The sequence below is a fragment of the Saimiri boliviensis genome, chromosome 5 (assembly GCF_048565385.1).
Source record: "Saimiri boliviensis isolate mSaiBol1 chromosome 5, mSaiBol1.pri, whole genome shotgun sequence".
Taxonomy (NCBI): domain Eukaryota; kingdom Metazoa; phylum Chordata; class Mammalia; order Primates; family Cebidae; genus Saimiri; species Saimiri boliviensis.
In genome coordinates, this window is record NC_133453.1 from 81520483 (window position 1) to 81542216 (window position 21734).

General features: G+C 39.3%; 1 non-coding gene across 1 annotated transcript; it reads left to right on the forward strand.

The window, feature by feature from the left end:
• Window positions 1–20383: 20383 nt before the first annotated feature.
• On the forward strand, window positions 20384–20490 carry LOC120364376 (U6 spliceosomal RNA). Its single transcript, XR_005579638.1, has one exon. It is a non-coding gene; the product is annotated as a U6 spliceosomal RNA (small nuclear RNA).
• Window positions 20491–21734: the final 1244 nt, after the last annotated feature.

The window sequence follows — 21734 nt, forward strand, 5'->3', positions numbered from 1 at the left end:
ACCCAAGTCCTTTCAAATATCTAAAAAGCCTTCCCGAGAAAGATGGGTACAAACAAGCCCAGACTGTGAAGATTACAATAAATACCTAACTCTTCAATACCCAGACTCAGAAGAAAATCTGCAAGTATTAAGTTGATCCAGGAAAATATGATCTCACCAAAAGAAGTAAATAAGGCATGTGGGACCAATCCTGGAGAAACAGAAACATGTGACCATTCAGACAGAATTCCAAATAGCTATATTGAAGAAACTCAGAGAAATTCAAGATAACTCAGAGAAGGAATTCAGAATTCTGTCAGTTAAATTTAACAAAGACATTGAAATAATTAGAAAAAATCAAGTAGAAATTCTGGAGTGATAAATGCAATTGACACACTGAAGAATGCATCAGAGTTTTTTTAATAGCAGAATTGATCAAACAGAAGAAAGAATTAGTGAGGCTAAAGATAGGCTATTTGAAAATACATAGTCAGAAGAGACAAAAGAAAAAAGAATAAAAAACAATTAAGCATGCCTACAGAATCTAGAAAATAGCTTCAAAAGAGAAAATCTGAGAGTTATTGGTCTTAAAGAGGAGGTAAAGAAAAAGATAGGGATAGAAAATTTATTTAAAGGGATAATAACAGAGAACTTTCAAAACCTAGAAAGATATCAATATCCAAGTACAAGAAAGTTATAGAGCACCGAGCAGATTTAACCCAAAGAAGACTACCTCAAGGCATTTAATAATCAAACTCCAAAGGTCAAAGATGAAGAAAGATCCTAAAAGCAGCAAGAACAAATAACATGTAATGAAGCTCTAGTACATCTGACAGCAGACTTTTTAGGGTAAAACCTTACATGCTAGAAAAGAGTGGTATGACATATTTAAAGTGCTGAAAAGAATGAACTTTTATCCTTGAATAGTATAACCAGCAAAATTGCACTTCAAACATGAAGGAGAAATAAAGACTTTCCCAGAGAGAGAAAATCTGAGTAATTTCATCAACAGTCAGACCTGTCCTATAAGAAATGGTAAAGGGAGTACTTCAATCAGAAAGAAAAGGATTTTAACGAGCAAGAAGAAAGCATCTAAAGGTACAAAACTCATTGATGATAATACACAGAAAAATACAGAACATAATAACACTTTAATTGTGGTGTGTAAACTACTTTTATCTTAAATAGAAAGATAAATAATTAACCAATCAAAAATAATAACTACAACCTTTTAAGACATAGGCAGTACAGTAAGGTATAAAAAGCAACAACAAAAAGCTAAAAAGGAGGGGAATTAAGACATTGTCTGGGCCTGGGCGCAGTGGCTCAAGCCTGTAATCCCAGCACTTTGGGAGGCCAAGGCGGGCGGATCACAAGGTCAAGAGATCGAGACCATCCTGGTCAACATGGTGAAACCCTGTCTCTACTAAAAATACAAAAAATTAGCTGGGCATGGTGGCACATGCCTGTAATCCCAGCTACTCAGGAGGCTGAGGCAGGAGAATTGCCTGAACCCAGGGGGTGGAGGTTGCGGTGAGCTGAGATCGCGCCATTGCACTCCAGCCTGGGTAACAAGAGTGAAACTCCGTCTCACAAAAAAAAAAAAAAAAAGACATTGTCTATTAGTTCTCTTTTGGCTTGTTTGTTTATGCAAACAGTGTTAAGTTGTTATCAGTTTTAAATAATAAGTTATAGGATAGTATTTGCAAGCCTCATGGTAAACTCAAATTGAAAAACATAACAATAAGTACACAAAAAATAAAAAGCAAAAAATGAAATAATATCACCAGAGAAAATCTTCACTGAAAGGAAGACAAGAAAGAAAGGAGGGAGAGAAGAACACAAAACAATCTGAAAACAAATAAGAAAATGGCAGGAATAAGTGTATTATTACTAATCAATAATAATACTGAATGTAAATGAACTAAACTCTCCAATCAGAAGACATAGAGTAGCTGAATGGATTAAAAATAAGTAAGTAAAACTAGGCTCATTAATCTGTTGCCTACAAGAAATGCACTTCACCTACAAACCCACACATAGACTGCAAATAAAGGGCTGGAAAAATATATTTCACGCCAATGGAAACCAAAAAAGAGCAAAAGTAGCTATACTTATATCAGATAAAATAGATTTCAAGACAAAAACTATAAGAAACAAAGAAGTTTACTATGTAGTGATAAATGGTTCAAATCAGCAAGAGAATATAACAATTTGAAATATATATGTGCCCAATACTGGAGCAAATATTATCAGAGCTAAAGAAAGAGATAGACTCCAATACAATAGTAACTGGAGATTTCACCACCCCACTTTCAGCACTGAACAGATCTTCCAGACAGAAAATCAACAAATGAACATTGGGCTTAATCTGTACTATATAACAAACAGATCTAGGAGATATTTACAAAGCATTTCATCCAATGGCTACAGAATACACATTGTTTTCCTATGCACATGGATTATTCTCAGGGATAGACTATATGTTAGGTCACAAAACAAGTCTTAAAATATTCAACATAATTAAAATAATATTAAGCATCCTCTCTGATCACAACAGAATCATACTAGAAATCAGTAACAAGAGGAATTTTGGAAACTATACAAATACATGTGTATTAGTCCATTTTCATGCTGATAAAGGCATAACCAAGATATGGCAATTTGCAAAAGAAAGAAGTTTAATGGACTTAAAGTTCCACATGGCTGGGAAAGCCTCACAATCATCATGGAGGGCAAGGAGGAGCAAGTCATGTCTTAAATGGATGGCAGCAGGCAAAAAGAGAGAGGTTGTGCACAGAAGCTCCCCCTTATAAAATTATCAGATCTCATGAGACTTATTCACTAACATGAGAACAGCATGGGAAAGACCTGCCCCCATGGTACAATTTCCTCCCACAGGGTCCCTTCCATAACACATGGGAATTCAAGATGAGATTTGGGTGGAGGCACAGCCAAACAATATCATTCCACCCCGGCCCCTCCAGGGATTTAATGTCCTCACATTGCAAAACCAGTCATGCCTTCCCAACAGTCCCCCAAGGTCTTAACTCATTTCAGGATTAACTCCGAAGTCCACAGTCTAAAGTGTCATCTGAGACAAGACAAGGTCTTCCACCTATGAGCCTGTAAAATCAGAAGTAACCTAGTTACTAGTTACTTCCTAGATACAATGGGGTACAGGCATTGGGTCAATACACCCATTTCAAATGAAAGAAATTGGCCAACACAATGGGGCTACAAGCCCCATGCAAGTCTGAAATCCAGCAGGGCAGTCAGACCTTAAAGTTCCAAAATGATCTCCTTTGACTCCATGTCTCACATCCAGGTCATGCTGATGTGAGAGGGGGGTTCCCATGGTCTTGGGCAGCTCCATTCCTGTGGTTTGGCAGGGTACAGCCTCCCTCCCAGCTGCTTTCATGGGCTGGCATTGAGTGTCTGTGTCTTTTCCAGGTGCATGGTGCAAGCTGTTGGTGGATCTACCATTCTGGGGTCTGGAGAATGGTGGCCCTCTTCTCACAGCTCCACTAGGTGGTACCCCAGTAGGAACTCTGTGTGGGGGCTCTCAACCCACATTTCCCTTCTGCACTGCCCTAGCTACTTGGGAGGCTGAGACAGAAGAATCACTTTAACACAAGAGGCAGAGGTTGCAGTGAGCCAAGATCATGCCATTGCACTCCAGACTGGGTGACAAGAACAAACTATGTCTCAGAAAAAAAAAAATTAGCTGATTTAAAAACAAGATCCAACTATATGCTGTCTATGAGAGACTTTAAAGACAAAAAGAGGTTGAAAATAAAAGTGTGAAAAAAGATGTACCAGTCGAACTGTAACCAAAAGATATTTAGAATGACTATATTATTAAAGTAGACATTAAGACAAAAAATTGTTACTAGAGACTAAGAAAGACATATTTTAATGATAAAAGAGTTAATCAGCCAGGCTTAATATCTCATGCCTGTAATCCCAGCACTTTGAGAGGCCAAGGCAGGTGGATCACTTGGGGTCAGGAGTTTGAGACCAGCTTGGCCAGTATGGACTAACCTTGTCTCTACTAAAAATACAAAAATTAGCTAGGTGTGGTGGCATGCACCTGCAATCCCAGCTACTCGGGAGGCTGAAACAAGAGAATCACTTGGACCCAGGAGGTGGATGTTGCAGTGAGCTGAGATCACACCACTGTACTACAGCCTAAGCAACAGAGTGAGACTCTGTCTCAAAAACAAAAACAAACAAACAAAAAAAACCAGTTAACTTATCAAAAAAATATAAGAATTATAAACATATATGCACCAAACAACCCCAAATTCACAAGCAAAACTAACAGAACTGAAGGGGGAAATAGTCAATTCAACAATAGTTGGCGATTAATTATCCCAATTTCAATGGTAGATAGAATAGCTAGACAGAACGTCTTCAAAAAAATGGAAAACTTGAACAAGGTATAATCCAGTTACCAGAGATCTAAAGAACGTATATTCATTAATAACAGAACAATAACATTCTTCTCAAGCACACGAGTAACCTTTGCTAGGATAAAACATATGTTAGACCATAAAACAAGTCTTAATAAAGGGTAAAAGACTGCAATGTTGCAAATAATATTATATGACCACAGTGGAATGAAATTAGAAATTAATAACATGAAAATTCGGAAATGTCACAAGTATATGAAAATTGAGCACATTTGTAAATAATTAAAGGTCTAAAAGGAGATCACAAAAGAAATTAGAAAATACTTTGAGATGAATGAAGATAAACACACAGTATACCAGATCTTATGAGATGCGGTAAAAATAGCACCTAGAGGGAAATGTATAATTAGAAATGCCATTAAAGAGAGAGAGAAAGAGAGAGAGAGAGAGAGAGATCTGAAATCAATAACCAAAACTTTATCTTAAAGAGCAAAAAAAAAAAAAAAAAAAAAAAAAGGTAAACCAAGCCCAAAGCAAACAGAAGAAATAATAAACATTACAGAGAAAATAAAGGAAATCAAAAATAGGAAAACCATAGGTAAAATCTGTAAAACCAAAAATCGGTCTTTGAAAAGACCAACAAAGTGGACAAACTTTAGCTAATCTTACCAGGCAAAGAAAAAAAAAAAAAAAAGAAAGAAAAAAAGACTTGGCCAGGCATGGTGTCTTATGTCTATAATCCCAATACTTTGGAAGGTTGAGGCAAGTGGATTACCTGAGGTCAGGAGTTCAAGACCAACCTGGTCAACATGGTGAAACCTTGTCTCTACTAAAACACAAAAATTAGCCTGGTGTGGTGGCACGTGCCTGTAATCCCAGCTACTAGGGAGGCTGAGGCAGGAGAATTGCTTGAGCCTAGGAGTCAGAGGTTGCAGTGAGCCAAGATTGCGCCACTGCATTCCAGCCTGGGTGACAGAGCAAGACTCTGTCTCCAAAAAAAGAAAAAAAGAAAGAAAAGAAAAAAGACTAAAATTGCTAAAATCAGCAATGAAAAATGGGATATTATTAACAACCTTACAAAACAAAAAAGATTATAAGTTGTTTTTGACCGAATATTCCCCCTCATTTTCTCTAAATCCACATGATGAAACCCCAACTCTCAATGTGATGGTATTTAAAGATGGGGCTAAGGTAATGTACATAGGGTTAGTGTTAAAACACACACTCTGAATGAAGAGACCCCCAAACAGGCTTTGTGTGAGCAACATGGTGTTTATTCACCCAGGTGTGGGCAGGCTATGTCTAAAAGAGAGTCAGCAGAGGGCACAGGGATGGGAGTTGGTTTTATAGGTTTGGGGTAGGCAGTGGGAAGTTAAAGAAGTTCAAGCTGGGAGGGGGGGGGTCATAGGGTCTAGGGTCACAAGGTTGACCAAGGTCAGTTACAAAGTCCAGTTGCCTTATCAGTTAAAGAAGGAATAAGGAACAATAGAAGAGTGTCTCAAAGTTAATTACATGCCACAAGGGGTGGTCATTCCTTCTCATTTTGTGGTTTTCCAGTTACTTCAGACTTTCCAGGAGCTCATCTGGAGTGTCTGTGAAGGTCACAGAGGTTACCATGGCATCCATGGCACTGTCAGTTAGCCTAAGAGACCTTACAGTTAGGTTAGGTCGTGAGGTTGGGCCCTCATGATGGGATTAGTGGACTTTGAAAAAGAGGGAGAGATGAGATCATGGCACTAGACAGGTCATTAAGACAGAAAGTCAACAACAACAAAAACAACAATGGATTTAAACAATACCCTAGAACAAATGGACTTAACAGATATATACAGAACATTCTGTGCAACAACCACAGAATATACATTCTATTCAATAGTGCATGGAACTTTCTCCAGGAGGACCATATGATAGGCCACAGAATGAGCCCCAGTAAATGTAAGAAAATTGAAATTACATCAAGTACTCTCTCAGATTACAGTAGAATACAACTGTAAACTCCAAAAGGAACCTTCAAAACCATGAAAATACATAAAAATTTAATAACCTGCTCCTGAATGATCATTGGGTCAAAAATGAAATCAAGATGAAAATTTAATAATTCTTCTAACTGAATGACAATAGTGACACAACCTACCAAAACCTCTGGGATACAGCAAAGGCAGTGCTAAGAAGAGAGTTCATCGCCCTAAAAGCCTACATCAAAAGACTGGAAGAGCACAGACAATCTAAGGTCACACCTCAGGGAAGTAGAGAAGCAAGAACAAACTAAATCCAAACCTAGCAGAAGAAAGGAAATCACCAAGATCAGAGCAGAACTAAATAAAACTGAAACAAACAAACAAAACACAAATGAAACAAAAAGTTGGTTCTTTGAAAAGATAAATAAACTTGATAGACCAATAGAAAGATTAACCAAGAAAAGAAGAGAAAAAATCCAAATAAGGTCAATTAGAAGCAAAATGGGAGATATTACAAGTGATACCACAGAAATACAAAAGATCATCAAGGCTACTATAAACACCTTTACATAAATAAACTAGAAAACCTAGAGGAGATGGAAAAAGTCCTGAAATGATACAACCTTCCTAGCTTTAATCAGGAAGAATTAAGACGCTCTGAACAGACCAATAACAAGCAGAGAGATTGAAATGGTAATAAAAACAATTACCAAAAACAAAAGGCCAGGACCAGACAAATTCACAGCAGAATTCTACCAGACATTCAAAGAAGAATTGGTACCAATCCTGTTGATGCTATTCCACAAGATAGAGAAAGAGGGAACCCTCCCTAAATTATTCTATGAAGCCAGTATCACTCTAATACAAAAACCAGGAAAGGACATAACAACAACAACAAAAAAAGAAAACTACCGACCAATAGTCCTGGTGAACATAGATGTCAAAATCCTTAACAAAATACTAGCTAACCAAATCAAAAAGTATATCAAAAGGATAATCCACCATGATCAAGTGGGTTTCATACCAGGGATGAAAGGATGGTTTAACATAGGCAAGTCATTAAATGCGATACATCACTTAAATAGAATAAAAAACAAGTACCACACCATCACCTCAATAGACGTAGAAATAGCATTCAACAAAACCTAGCATCCCTTTATGTTTAAAACTCTCAGCAAAATCAGCGTAAAAGGGACATACCTCAATGTAATAAAAGCTATCTATGACAGACCCACAGCCAACATAATACGGAATGGATAAAAGTGGAAAGCATTCCCTTTGAGAACTGGAACATGACAAGGATGGCCACTCTCACCACTCATCTTCAACACAGTACTGGACGTCCTAGCCAGAGCAATCAGACAAGAGAAAGAAAGGGCATCCAAGTTGGTAACAAGGAAGTCAAACTGTCACTGTTTGCTGATGATACGATCATTTACCTAGAAAACTGTAAAGACTCCTCAAGAAAGCTCCTAGAACTGATAAAAGAATCCATCAAAGTTTCTGAATACAAAATCAATGTATGCAAATCAACAGCTCTTCTACACATCAACAGCAACAAAGCTGAGAATCAAACCAAGAATGTAACCCCCTTTTACAATAGCTGGAAAAACAACGCTTAGAAATATACCTAATCAAGGAGGGGAAAGAATTCTACAAGAAAAACTACAAAACACTGCTGAAAGATATCAGAGATGACACAAACAAATGGAAACACATCTCATGCTCTTGGATAGATAGACTCAATATTGTAAAAAATAGTTTCATGGCCTGGGCCCATCCCCCCATCCCCTCCCCCACCCCCATCCTCTTGCCCTCCCCCTCCACTCTACGCAGCCTCTGGACATGATGCCTGGCATCCCAGATGCTTCAGCTCCAGCCATGGCTAAAATGAGCCAATGTACAGCTCAGGTCGTTGCTTCAGAAGGTGCAAGCCATTGGTGGCTCCCACATGGTGTTGGGCCTATGGGTGCACAGAAGTCAAGAACTGAAAATTGGGAACCTTCACCTAGATTTCAGAGGGTGTATGGAAATTCCTAGACGTACAGGAAGAACTTTGCTGCAGGGGCAGAACCCTCACAGAGAACCTCTGCTAGGGCAGTGTGGAAGGGAAATGTGGGGTCAGAGCCCCCACACAGAGCCCCCACTGGGGCACTGCCTAGTAGAGAAGTGAGAAGAGGTCCACTGTCCCCCAGACCCCAGAATGGTAGATCCACCAACAGCTACTCTGTGTAACTGGAAAAGCCACAGATACTCAATGCCAGCCCATGAAAGCAGCTGGGAGGGGAGCTGCACCCTGCAAAGCCACAAAGGTGAAGCTGCTTGAGGCTGTAGGAGCCCATCTATTGTATCAGCATGACTTGGATGTGAGACATGAAGTCATAGGAAATCATTTTGTAACCTTAAGGTTTAATGATAGCCCTATTGGATAGATTTCAGACTTGGGTGGGGCTTGTAACCCCTGTGTTTTGGCCAATTTTTCCCCTTTGGAATGAGTGTATTTGCCCAATGCCTATACCCTTATTTCAGGTGTCCCCAAACTACGGCCCACGGGCCGCATACGGCCCCCTGAGGCCATTTATCCAGCCCCCCACTGCACTTCAGGAAGGGGCACCTCTTTCACTGGTGGTCAGTGAGAGGAACACAGTATGTGGCGGCCCTCCAACGGTCTGAGGGACAGTGAACTGGCCCCCTGTGTAAAAAGTTTGGGGACGCCTGCCTCATTGTATCTAGAAAGTAACTAACTTGCTTTTGATTTTATAGGCTCATAGGCAGAAGGGACTTGCCTTGTCTCAGATATTACTTTGAACTTGGACTTTTGAGTTAATCCTGGAATGAGTTAAGACTCTGGGGGACTGTCAAGAAGGCATGGTTGTGTTTTGAAATGTGAGAACATGGGATTTGGAATGGGCAAGGACAGAATGCTATGGTTTGGCTGTGTTCCCACACAAATCTCATTTTGAATTGCAGTTACCATAATCCTGACGTGTCATGGGAGGGACCCATTTGGAGGTAATTGAATCATGGGGTGCTTGTCTCCATGCTGTTCTCACGATAGTGAGTTCTTATGAGATCTGGTGATTTTATATGGGGCTTTTTCCCGCTTCACTCTGCACTTCTCCTTGCTGCTGCCATGTGAAGAAGGATATGTTTGTTTCCCTTTCCATCATGATTGTAAGTTTCCTTAGGCCTCCCCAAACCTGCAGAACTGAGTCTGCAGTTTATTAAAAAAAAAAGATGGTTAGTCACTTCCCACTTATTTCTCTTCCAGCCCCTGACAGTCACTAACCATCTTTCTCTTTGTATGAGTTTACCCATTCTTGATACACAGAGTAATAAAAATATTCTGGAATTAGATAGTGGTCATGCTTGCATAACTGTACTGAAAACCATGGAACTGTACACTTTAAATGGGTGGACTGTATGTCCTCTTTCCTTTATAAATTACCACGATCTTGGTTCATGCAACCTCCACCTCCCTGTTTCAAGCAATTGTTCTGCCTCAGCCTCCCAAGTAGCAGGATTACAGGTGCATGCCACCACACCCAGCTAATTTTTGTGTTTTTAGTAGAGACAGGGTTTCACCATGTTGTCCAGACTGGTCTTGAACTCACCGCAGGTGATCCACCCACCTTGGCCTCCCAAAGTGCTGGGATTACAAGCATGAGCCACTGCACTCAGCCTTGAGTATGTCTTTCTTAACAGTGTGAGTATGAACTAAAACAATGGTGTTGTAATGAAACTCCATAATTGAGACAGTGAGGTCCATTCATATATAGATTCAACAGGTTTAAATAAAATTTACCCAGCCTGGCTAACACAGTGAAACCCCAACTCTACCAAAAAAAAAAATACAAAAATTATCCAGGTGTGGTGGTACATGCCCACAGTCTAAGCTACTTGGGGGGCTGAGATATGAGAATTGCTTGAGCCCAGGAGGTGGAGGTTGCAGTGAGCCAAGATTGCACCGCTGTACCACTGTACTCCAGCCTGAGCAACAGAGAGAGACCCTGTAATAAATAAATAAATAAATAAAAATTTGCCAATTTACACACACACACAAAAAAAAGGATTTTAAACCATAACCAAATGAGATTTATCACAGGAATGCAAGATTGGCTCAACATAAGGAAATCACTCAATAGGATATGGCATTAGTAAAGAGAAAAACCCACATGATCATCTCAATTAATGCAGAAAATGCATTTGACAAAAATGCAACACCATGTCATGATTAAAAAAAAAAAAAACACTTGGCAAATGAGGAGTAAGAAGAAACTTAACCTGATAAAGAGAATCTATGAAAACCCCAGAACTAATATCACATTTATTGATGAAAGACTGGCAGTTTCACTCCTAAAATCAGAACAAAGAAAATGGTCTTCCAGTCTGATACTACTTTATGATTATAAAGTCATGTGTGTTGTAATTTAAAATACTTTTTATAAAGTCTGGATGTGGTGGCACATGCCTGTAATCCCAATATTTTGGGAGACCGAGGAGGAGGATTGCTTGAGGCCAAGAGTTTGAGACCAGCCTGAGCAACATAGTGAGACTCTGTCTCTACAAAAAATTGAAGTATTACCTGGGTGTGGTGGAATGTACCTATAGTCCTACCTATTTAAGAAGCTGAGGCAGGAGAATTGAGAGGATCAATTGAGCTCAGGCATTTGAGGCTACAGTGAGCTATGATTGCACCACTGCATCCAGCCTGGGTAATAGAGTGAAGTTTTGTATATAAACACCACCACCACCACCACTTCTTAAAGGATATGTATGGTATAATCCAATTTTCATTCTTTAGCAACTACATATGATGCACAGAAATGAGTTTAGAAGGCTGTATGCCAAGATGTTGGCAGTGGTAATTGGGATGGTGGCAGTGCTGATGATGTATATAGTTTATATTTGTTTTTTTTTTTAAACAACAACTTTATTGAGATGTAACTCAGACGCCATACAATCCACCCATTTAAAGTGTACAATTCCATGGTTTTCAGTACAGTTATGCAAGCATGACCACTATCTAATTCCAGAATATTTTTATTACTCTGTGTATCAAGAATGGGCAAACTCATACAAAGAGAAAGATGGTTAGTGATTGTCAGGGGCTGGAAGAGAAATAAGTGGGGAGTGACTAACCCTCTTTCTCTTTGTATGAGTTTACCCATTCTTGATACCTTCTATATAAATGGTATCATATAATATGTGTTTTTGTGTGTGTGTGTGTCTGGCTCCTTTCATGTATCATAATGTTTTCAAGGTCTATCCATATTGTAGCATGTATCAGTACCATTTTATAGCTAAACAATATTCCATTGTATGGATATGCTACATTTTGTGTATGCTTTTATCAGTTGATGGACATTTGGGTTGTTTCTATTTCTTGACTATTATTATTAATGGAGCTATTAACATTCATGTACAAGCTTTTGCATAGACATATATTTTCATTTATCTTGGCTATATAGTAGGTATATGTTTAACATATTAAGAAATTGCCAGTTTCCAAAATGATTGCATATTTTATATTTCCATCAGCAATGTATGAAAGTCCTGCTTGCTCTATCTCCTCTCCAATATTTGGTTTGTTCCTGTTTAAAACTGGGTTGTTTTTATTTTTGATACCTATTTGTAGAAGTTTTTATATATTCTGAACACACATTTTCATGAACATTTTCTACAGTCTGTGGCTTGCCATTTCATTTTCCAACTTTAAGTCAAGGTCCACCGTTAGACTCCAAACACTGGGCAGACTGCAAGCTTTGTCTTCTGTTCTCCACCCCACTTCCTGTGCAACCATTATAAATGCAATGTTAAGATCACCAGAGTTTAGCATATGTCCTTAAGGCAGAAGTATTAGCACTTTCCTCACCTCTTAGGAGGTTCCATGTTCACTTTATTTTTAGCTTCTGGGAAGCTTTACTTTCTTGGCAACTTAGTAATGTATTTGAAAGTTTTTTTGGTTTATATTTTATATGGCAGCAGTATTACTTTGAGGGAGAGGTTGATAGCTTCCCTTGTAGCTAGCACTGATCATGTGACATAGTTCTGGCCAATAAGAGAAGAGGAAGTCTGCTGGCAAGAATCCTTTCCTCTTCCTTCCACTTTTCTGCTTTGAATATAGATGTGAGACCCAGAGATGAAGCACCCATATTTAATTCATTAGGAACTAACACATTTGCTAAGAATAGCAAAATCAAAATCAAACAGAAACCATAAACAATGATGACATCATGAGCTGTCAGACCAATCCTGGGTTGCCTAACTCCAATCTTCTTAGTGAAAAGTTATATATCCTAATTTGTCTAAACTACTGTTGGTTGGGTTCTCTAATACTTACAGTCAGATGTTAAAGTTATTTTTGAAGATTTAATATTTATATAATCATTCATTCTTTTAATCAATAAGCATGTATTAAATACATACCAAGTGCCAGATATTATTTATAGTAGAGTTTCTCAATAGGGGTGGTATTACTACTGGTTACCATTTTAAACATTTGTGAGAAAGTCTTTATAGTATTACAACGGGAAGCGACTAACATTTAGTGGGTTGGTACTGGGAATACAATATTGCTTAAAATGCATAAGAGTGTCCTACGTCTTGCATACTTTCCGGTGTCCACGAAAGACATATATCTAACTGAAAAAGGTGTTTTTAATTACCTGAACTTAGAACTTAACTCATTTTGCAAATAAATACCAAGTAGTTTCTGCACATGTTTAATAGATTTAAATTTTCCAGGATTTTTTTTTTTTTTTTTAATAGACAGGGCCTTGCTCTATTGCTGAGGCTGGAGGGCTATGGCATGATCATAGCCCACTGCATCCTCAAACTCCTAGACTCAAGCAATTCCCCAACTTCAGCTTCCTGAGTAGCTAGGACTATAGGTGTGTGCTACCATGCCCAGCTTTTTAAAAAAATTATTATTTTTTTTAGAGATGGGGATCTCCCTATGTTGCCCAGGCTGGTCTTATACTTTGACTTCAAGCGATCCTCCTTTCTTGGCCTCCTAAAGTGCTTGGATTACAGATATGAGCCACCATGCCCAGCCTGCAGGAATATTTTGTTAGAAATATGCCACAGGGTATTCAACATTTAGGAAAAGCACATCATCACAAGTAATGCTGCATATAGTCTTAAAGTTTCCAATATAACACACCTGTATCAGACTACATTTATAGCTGCCTCATTTACACTGATTCTACATATTGGTGTAAGCATCTGACTATGTTATTATGTCTAGAAGTCATACTTAGATATTTCACTATTGAAATACATACTACTTTATTATAAACAACTTTGCTTTTCTTACTCCTTTATATAATTAGGCATTATGCTGCTTTTTAAAAATTATGTTCACTTGTAAGTTATGTTGTCTATTAAGTTAATGACAGAATTGTAAGCAGGTCTTATAAAATATCTATTGTAAGAAGGGAGTTGCACTTGAATGGAGTTCAGAATCATTGGCTTTAATGATAATTCCTTATCTGTAAGAAATTGTTGGCCAGACACAGTAGCTCATGCCTGTAATCTCCGCACTTTGGGAGGCCAAGATGGGCAGATCACTTGAGCCCAAGTTCAAGACCAGCCTGGACAACATGGCGAAACTCCATCTCTACTAAAGATACAAAAAATTAGCCAGGCATGGTGGCGCATGCCTGTAGTCCCAGCTACCTGGGAGGATGAGGTGAGAGGACCACCTGAGCCTGGGAGGTTGAGGCCGCAGTGATCTGTGATCATGCCACTGCACTCAAGTCTGGGTGACAGAGTGAGACCTTGTCTCAAAGAAAAAAGAAATTGTTACATGGTATTTAATATTTTTCATTAAAGATGACAAGAAAATGCAAAAGCAAAGAAAATCCGTGGTTGCTTGGAAAACCTGACCCCGCCCCACCCCCAGCTAAAATTCCCTGCCTACAGATTTTTATTTTTATTTTATTTTATTTTATTTTATTTTATTTGTGTATTTATTTTTGACATGGAGTCTCACACTGTCATTTGGGCTGGAATACAATGGCATGATCTCAGCTCACTGCAACCTCCACCTCCCAGGTTCAAGTGATTCTCCTGCCTCAGCCTCCTGAGTAGCTGGGATTACAAGTGCCCACTACCACATCTGGCTAATTTTTTTGGTATTTTTAGTAGAGACAGGGTTTCACTCTGTTGGCCTGACTGGTCTAGAAATCCTGACCTTGTGATCCACCTGCCTCAGACTCCTAAAGTGCTGGGATTACAGGTGTGAACCACTGCACCCAGCCAGCCTACAGATTTTTAATATCTGAATTTATACTTCATGGCTCTTTGACTCAGATTGCATTTCACTCCTGTGGGCCGCGGAAATTCCTGCCACTCTCCCAGCTCCTGGTGACTACTGGGGAGGCTGGAGTGCAGTGGTGCAATCATTACCAGCAGCAAATGCATATGGGTCTGCAGCAACTTGATTCTTGCCTCCTCAGAGGAAAAAATTCAGCCACGGGGCACAAGGCAGGGTGAGAGACCGAGGCAAGTTTTACAGCAAGAGTGAAAGTTTATTTAAAGTTTTAGCACAGGAATGAAAGGAAGTAAAGTGCACTTGGAAAAGGACCAAGCAGACGACCTGAGAGATCCAAGTGCCCCATCTGACCCGTGACTTGGGGTTTTCTACGTTGGCATGGTCCTTGGGTTGGCATTTCTTCTCCCTTGATTTTGCCCTTGGAGTGGGCTGTCCATATTCTCAATGGCCTGCCAGCCCTTGGGAGGGGCCGCACGTGCAGTGTGTTTACTGAAGTTGTGTGCATGCTCACCTGAGGCATTTTTTTTTTTTTTTTTGAGACGGAGTTTCGCTCTCGTTACCCAGGCTGGAGTGCAATGGCGCGATCTCGGCTCACCGCAACCTCCGCCTCCTGGGTTCAGGCAATTCTCCTGCCTCAGCCTCCTGAGTAGCTAGGATTACCGGCACGCGCCACCATGCCCAGCTAATTTTTTGTATTTTTAGTAAAGACGGGGTTTCACCATGTTGACCAGGATGGTCTCGATCTCTTGACCTTGTGATCCACCCGCCTTGGCCTCCCAAAGTGCTGAGATTACAGGCTTGAGCCACAGCGCCCGGCCTAACCTGAGGCATTTTTTCCTTTCCAGTTGTGTGTTCCTAGAGGAAGATCATATGCAAGTTAAACGGCCATTTTGCCTCTTAGTGTGCATGTTTGAGCCCATTTGCCCAACTCCTGAGAATTTATCAGAAAACTACTGATCACCAGCTTCAGGTGTTTTCTGTCTATTGGGAGGCTTTTTCCTGGAGCCAGCTGTGACCAATTATTTTGGAGAGACAGTTTAACAATCAGCTGATCATCACCTGATGGTCACCTGACATTCCTGATGGGGGCCCTCTCCTGCCCTGCTTGTGTCTAACTACAACGCTAAAGACCTAAGAACATGGATGGATGTGTTTCTCTTGAAGTTTGACACTATTCCTCTGAAGGGGAGAGTACAATTAAGGAGGACTTACTGATTTACAGATGGAGAGTGAATGAAAGAAGAAGTGCAACTTGTCTAAGATTATGCGAAAGACAGCGAGTGTTCACAGGTAGGACCTAAATCTAATTTTCTGATTCCTGAAGCTAAATGAGGCTTAGCCCATTAGTGCATGTTTTCTTTTCTTTCTTTTATTTCTTTATCTTTTTTGAGACATAGTCTCACTCTATCACCCAAACTGGAGTACAGTGGTGCAGTCTTGGCTCACTGCAACCTCTGCCTCCTAGGTTCAAGCCTTTCTCCTGCTTCAGCCTTTTTGTTTTCTGTATTTTTAGTAGAGACGGGGTTTCACCATGTTGGCCAGGCTGGTTGAAACTCCTGACCTCAGATGCCTTGGCCTCCCAAAGTACATGAGCCACTGTGTCTGGCCTGTTTTATATTTTGGGGGAAAAAAAAGGACATGAGAATATCTGCGTATGGTCAGAAAGACTTCTCTCCTCTTGAAGTTTAATAACTTAAAAAAGGTAACTTACTGCAAGGCACAGTGGCTCACGTCCATAATTCCAGCATTTTGGGAGACCAAGGTGGGTGGATAACCTGAGGTCAGGAGATAGAAACCAGACTGACCAACACGGGGAAACTCCTTCTCTACGAAAAATACAAAATTAGCCGGGAGTAGTGGCAGGTGCCTGTAATCCCAGCTACTCGGGAGTCTGAGGCAGGAGAATCCTTTGAACCTGGGAAGCAGAGGTTGCAGTGAACTGAGATCATACCATTGCACTCCAGCCTGGGCAACAAGAGCAAAACTCTGACTCAAAAAAAAGAAAAAAAAAAAAAAAAAAAAAAGGTGGCTTACCACAGGCAACAAAAGGAAAAATAGATAAATGGATAAATGGGATTACATCAAACTAAAAAGTTTTGCACAACAAAAGAAACAATCAAAAGAGTGAAGAGACAACCTACAGAATGGGAGAAAATATTTGTAAAATTGTACAAAGAGGTCAAACAGGTTAACACGTAAAATATATAAGGAACTTGCACAACTCAGTATTAATAAAACAACCCAATTTTATTTTATTTCATTTTTTGGTGTTCCTTGCAGAGCATGGCTAATTCTTAGGCACTGAGCCCAGAGTCAGCCCCAATTTTAAAATGGACAAAAAACCTGAATAAACATTTTTTCAAAAAAGACATATGAATGGCCAACAGATATATGAAATGATACTTAATATCACTTACCATTAGGAAAATGCAAATTAAAATCACAATGATATATCACCTCATGCCTGTCAGAGTGGTTACTATAGAAAACACAAGTGTTGGTGAGGATGTGGAGAAAGAACACTTGTACACTGTTGGTGGAAATGTAAATTAGTGCAGCCATTATGGAAAAGAGTATGGAAGTTCCTGAAAAAAATTAAAAATAGAACTACCATATGATCCAGCAATCCCACTTCTGGGTATATATCCAAAGGATATGAAATTAGTATGTCAAAAAGATATCTGCATGTCCACGTTTATTGAAGTGTTACAATAACCAAGATACAGAATCAACCTCAGTGTTCATCAATGGATGAACAAAGAAAATGTGGTATGTACACAACAGAATGCTATTCAGCCTTTTAAAAAGAAGGAAATCTTGTATGTGACAACATGGATAAACGTGGAGGACATTATGTCAAGTGAAATATGCCAGGCACAGAAAGCCAATCTGAAAAAGTCAAACTCCTAGATGCAGAGAGTAGAATGGAGGTTATCAGGGCTCATGATTCCCCGTTGGTCGGGAAACTCATGACGTAAGACAGGGGGACTGAAGATACAGATGCTAGTCAAGAGATACAAACTTTGAGTTAAACATCAGAAATACATTCAAGAGATCTATTGTATGTCACAGTGACTATTAATAACATTGAATACTTGAAAATTGCTAAAACAGTCAATTTTAAGTGTTCTCAGCACACAAAAAAGTGAAGTAATGCATATGCTAATTAGGTTGATTTAGCCATTCCATGATGTATGCATATATCAAAACATCATGTTGTACACCATACATATATACAATTTTTAGTCAATTAAAAGAAAGGAAAAGGTGGCTCACATTTCTCCCATTTAATCTACTTTTTTTCTAAGTAAAATCATCCCTTGGTATCCTCAGGGGATTTGTTCCAGGACCCCTAAGGATACCAAAATCCACAGATGCTCAAGTCCGTGATATAAAGTGGTAGAGTATTTGCTTATTGGCTGAGCACATCCTCCTGAACACTTTAAATCATCTCTACATTACTTATAATACCGACACAATGTGAATGCTATGTAAAGCATTGTTAAATTGCATTATTTTAAATTGGTATTCTTTTTTTATTATTGTCTTACTATTTTTAATTGTTTTTTTCCAAATTTTTTTTTTTTTTTTTTTTTTTTTTTTTTTTTTTTTTTTTTGAGACGGAGTTTCGCCCTTGTTACCCAGGCTGGAGTGCAATGGCACGATCTCGGCTCACCGCAACCTCCGCCTCCTGGGTTCAGGCAAGTCTCCTGCCTCAGCCTCCTGAGTAGCTGGGATTACAGGCAAGCACCACCATGCCCAGCTAATTTTTTTGTATTTTTAGTAGAGACGGGGTTTCACCATGTTGACCAGGATGGTCTCGATCTCTCGACCTTGTGATCCACCCGCCTCGGCCTCCCAAAGTGCTGGGATTACAGGCTTGAGCCACCGTGCCCGGCCTTTTCCAAATATTTTTAACTGAGACTGGTTAAATCTATGGATGGGGAACTACAGATACAACAAAGGACCAACTATAATTTCACTTGTATAAGTTCCTTCCAGCTTCACAACAATCCCATTATTTCATTTATAAGTGAGGAGAGTGAAGGAAAGAAAATTTCAAAGGTCACAGAATTATTAATTGACAAGGTAGGAGCTCAGCTTCCTGAAGTTCTAGCCAAGCTTCTTTGATACAGTAAAGAATTTATAAAGGAGTCAATGTTCACCTCTTATTAATATTATGGGTTTAAAATGTTTTCATTATCTAATTATACTTGGTCTCTTATAATTTGGTCCACTCCCCACTCATGCATTGTCATGCTCTCTTACTGGGCTGATGGTTTCCTCCCTCTTATTCTGGGATCTTTCCATTTGGCTCTGCCAGACAAATGTCATTCAAGCAAATTATTAGAATCAGATGAGAAATTTTAAAGACAATGTGACACTTTTTGCCTAAGACTTGGACAAATGTCTGAAACTCTCTACCCCAGTTCACTTTAGCTTCATATCTGTGATTGTTTGCTCTTTATAAACACTCACAACAGGGTTATCATATCCCTGGCATTCACTGAGCCTGTAAAACTGCCTGTGATTTTAGGTAGAGGATAAAGGAAAAGAGACAGAGCTGATTCTACTGGGGATCCAGCAGAGCTTCGATGATGCGGACTGTTTCCTATTTTGCCTGTGAAGATTGTCCAGAGCTAAAGTAAGTAAACATGTGGAGAATATGGAGATAAAATACAAGACAAAAAGGTAGAAAACGGACAAAAGGAAAATAATATATGTATTACACATTTTGTAATTAAGAATATAAAGGATTAGCTGGATGTGGTGGTATGGGCCTGTAGCCTCAGCTACTCGGCAGGCTGATGTGGGAGAATAAGTTTTGAACCCAGAAGATGGAGACTGTAGTGAGCTGTGATTATATCATTGCACTTTAGCCTGGGCAACAGGTAGGACCCGGTCTCTAAATTAAATTAAATAATGTAAAGAGAAGCCAGCCACAGCAACACGCATCTGTAATCTCAGCTACTTGGGAGGCTGAGGCAGGAGGATTGCCTGAGACCAGCAGTTTGAGATCAGCCTGGCCAACACTGATGGTGAGACACCATCTTTACATAAAAGAAAAAGAAAGAATGTGAAGGGGAATGCCCCGGGGGTATTGCTATGAACTACACTGCCCTATATCCAACAGAGTAATTTTAGCTGTGATTGACAGAGAGCTGAACGAATGGTGACTTAACCATTAGGAAAGTTCTTCCTCAACATAAAGCAATCGGGAGGCAGGTGAGCTCCCCAGTTGGTTGGGGAGCTCATGACACAGCAAGGGCCCACACTTTTCCCACCTGTCTGGTAGACCATCCTCCTCATTTTGACCAAGTTTTCCATTTTGATCATAAGGTGGCTGCTGGAGCTCGCTCCCAGCATAAAATTCTCACACATCAGCTCCTATCAATTCCTAAGCAGGAAGGAAGTGGATATGGGTAAAGAGAGACTTTTCTTTTTCCATGCCTTTCTCTTAACTGAGAGGACAGCCTTTTTCTAAACTACTCCACAGAACAGAACTTGGTTGCATGCCCCTAGACCAATTAAAAACATAAATGGAATTATAATGTTTTAAACCAATCCTAATTCATTCTCTTAGGATTAGATATGTTACTATAAGCGAGAAGGTAGACTGGCCAATGGGTAGACAAGCATCAGAATCAGCCACACAAATACACACACACACACACACACACACACACACACACACACACAGAGAGAGAGAGAGAGAGAAACAGAATCAATCAACTATCAGAATTCATAAGGGAGTGCTCGCTTCGGCAGCACATATGCTAAAATTGGAACAATACAGAGAAGATTAGCATGGCCCCTGCGCAAGGATGACATGCAAATTTGTGAAGTGTTCCATATTTTTCTGGACAGGGAAAATGTGGCACATAAACACCATGGAATATTATGCAGCCATCAAAAACGATGAGTTCGTGCCCTTTGTAGGGACATGGATGAATCTGGAAACCATCATTCTCAGCAAACTGACACAAGAGCAGAAAATCAAACACCGCATGTTCTCACTCATAGGCAGGTGTTGAACAATGAGAACACATGGACACAGGGAGGAGAGCATCACACGCTGGGGTCTGTCGGGGGGAAATAGGGGAGGGACAGTGGGGGTGGGTAGTTGGGGAGAGATAGCATGGGGAGAAATGCAGATACAGGTGAAGGGGAGGAAGGCAGCAAACCACACTGCCATGTGTGTACCTATGCAACTATCTTGCATGTTCTTCAAATGTACCCCAAAACCTAAAATGCGATGAAAAAAAAGGAAAAAAAAAGAACTCATAAGGGATTTGGACAAAGTTGACAGACACAAGGCTATACTAAAATACTGATTGCTTTTAGCCTCAATAACCAAATAAGAATATTTTTTAAATAACTCCATTTTGTAACAAAAATTAAGTATCTTAATCAGTTAAAAAACTGGTTGCCCTTTGTTCTCACTCATAAGTGGGTGTTGAACAATGAGAACACATGGACACAGGGCGGGGAACATCACACACTGGTGTCTGTTGGGGGTGGGGGGCTAGGAGAGGGATAACATTAGGATAAATACCTAATGTAGGTGACAGGTTGATGGATGCAGCAAACCATCATGGCATGTGTATACCTGTGTAACAATCTTACATGATCTGCACATGTACCCCAGAACTTAAAGTAAAATAAATAAATTTAAAAAAATTAAAACCGGTTGCCTTGAGCTTCAATAACAAACTAAGAATATTTTGTTAAAAGAAAACTAGTTATTGACCAAGAATACGCAAGACATCTACAGAGGAAATTTTAAGATGTTCATAAAGGGCAGAGATATGATTTTAGTATATGAAAAGACTTTATGCTGTCAAACATAATATTTTAAATATCTAATTACACTAATTTAAAAAATCTATTAATTTGTATATTTAAAGCAATCAATTAAAATTCCAGTTAGATTTTGTGAGGAAATTTACACTCTAGAATTTATATGGCAACTAATTTCCTATAATAACTAAGTTGCCATTTTAAATGTAAACTACTACTTTGTAATATTAAAATATAAACAGTAGTAATAAGGAGCAGGATGGTGTTTGCATGATAAGAAATTGAAAAGAGAGGCAGAACTTC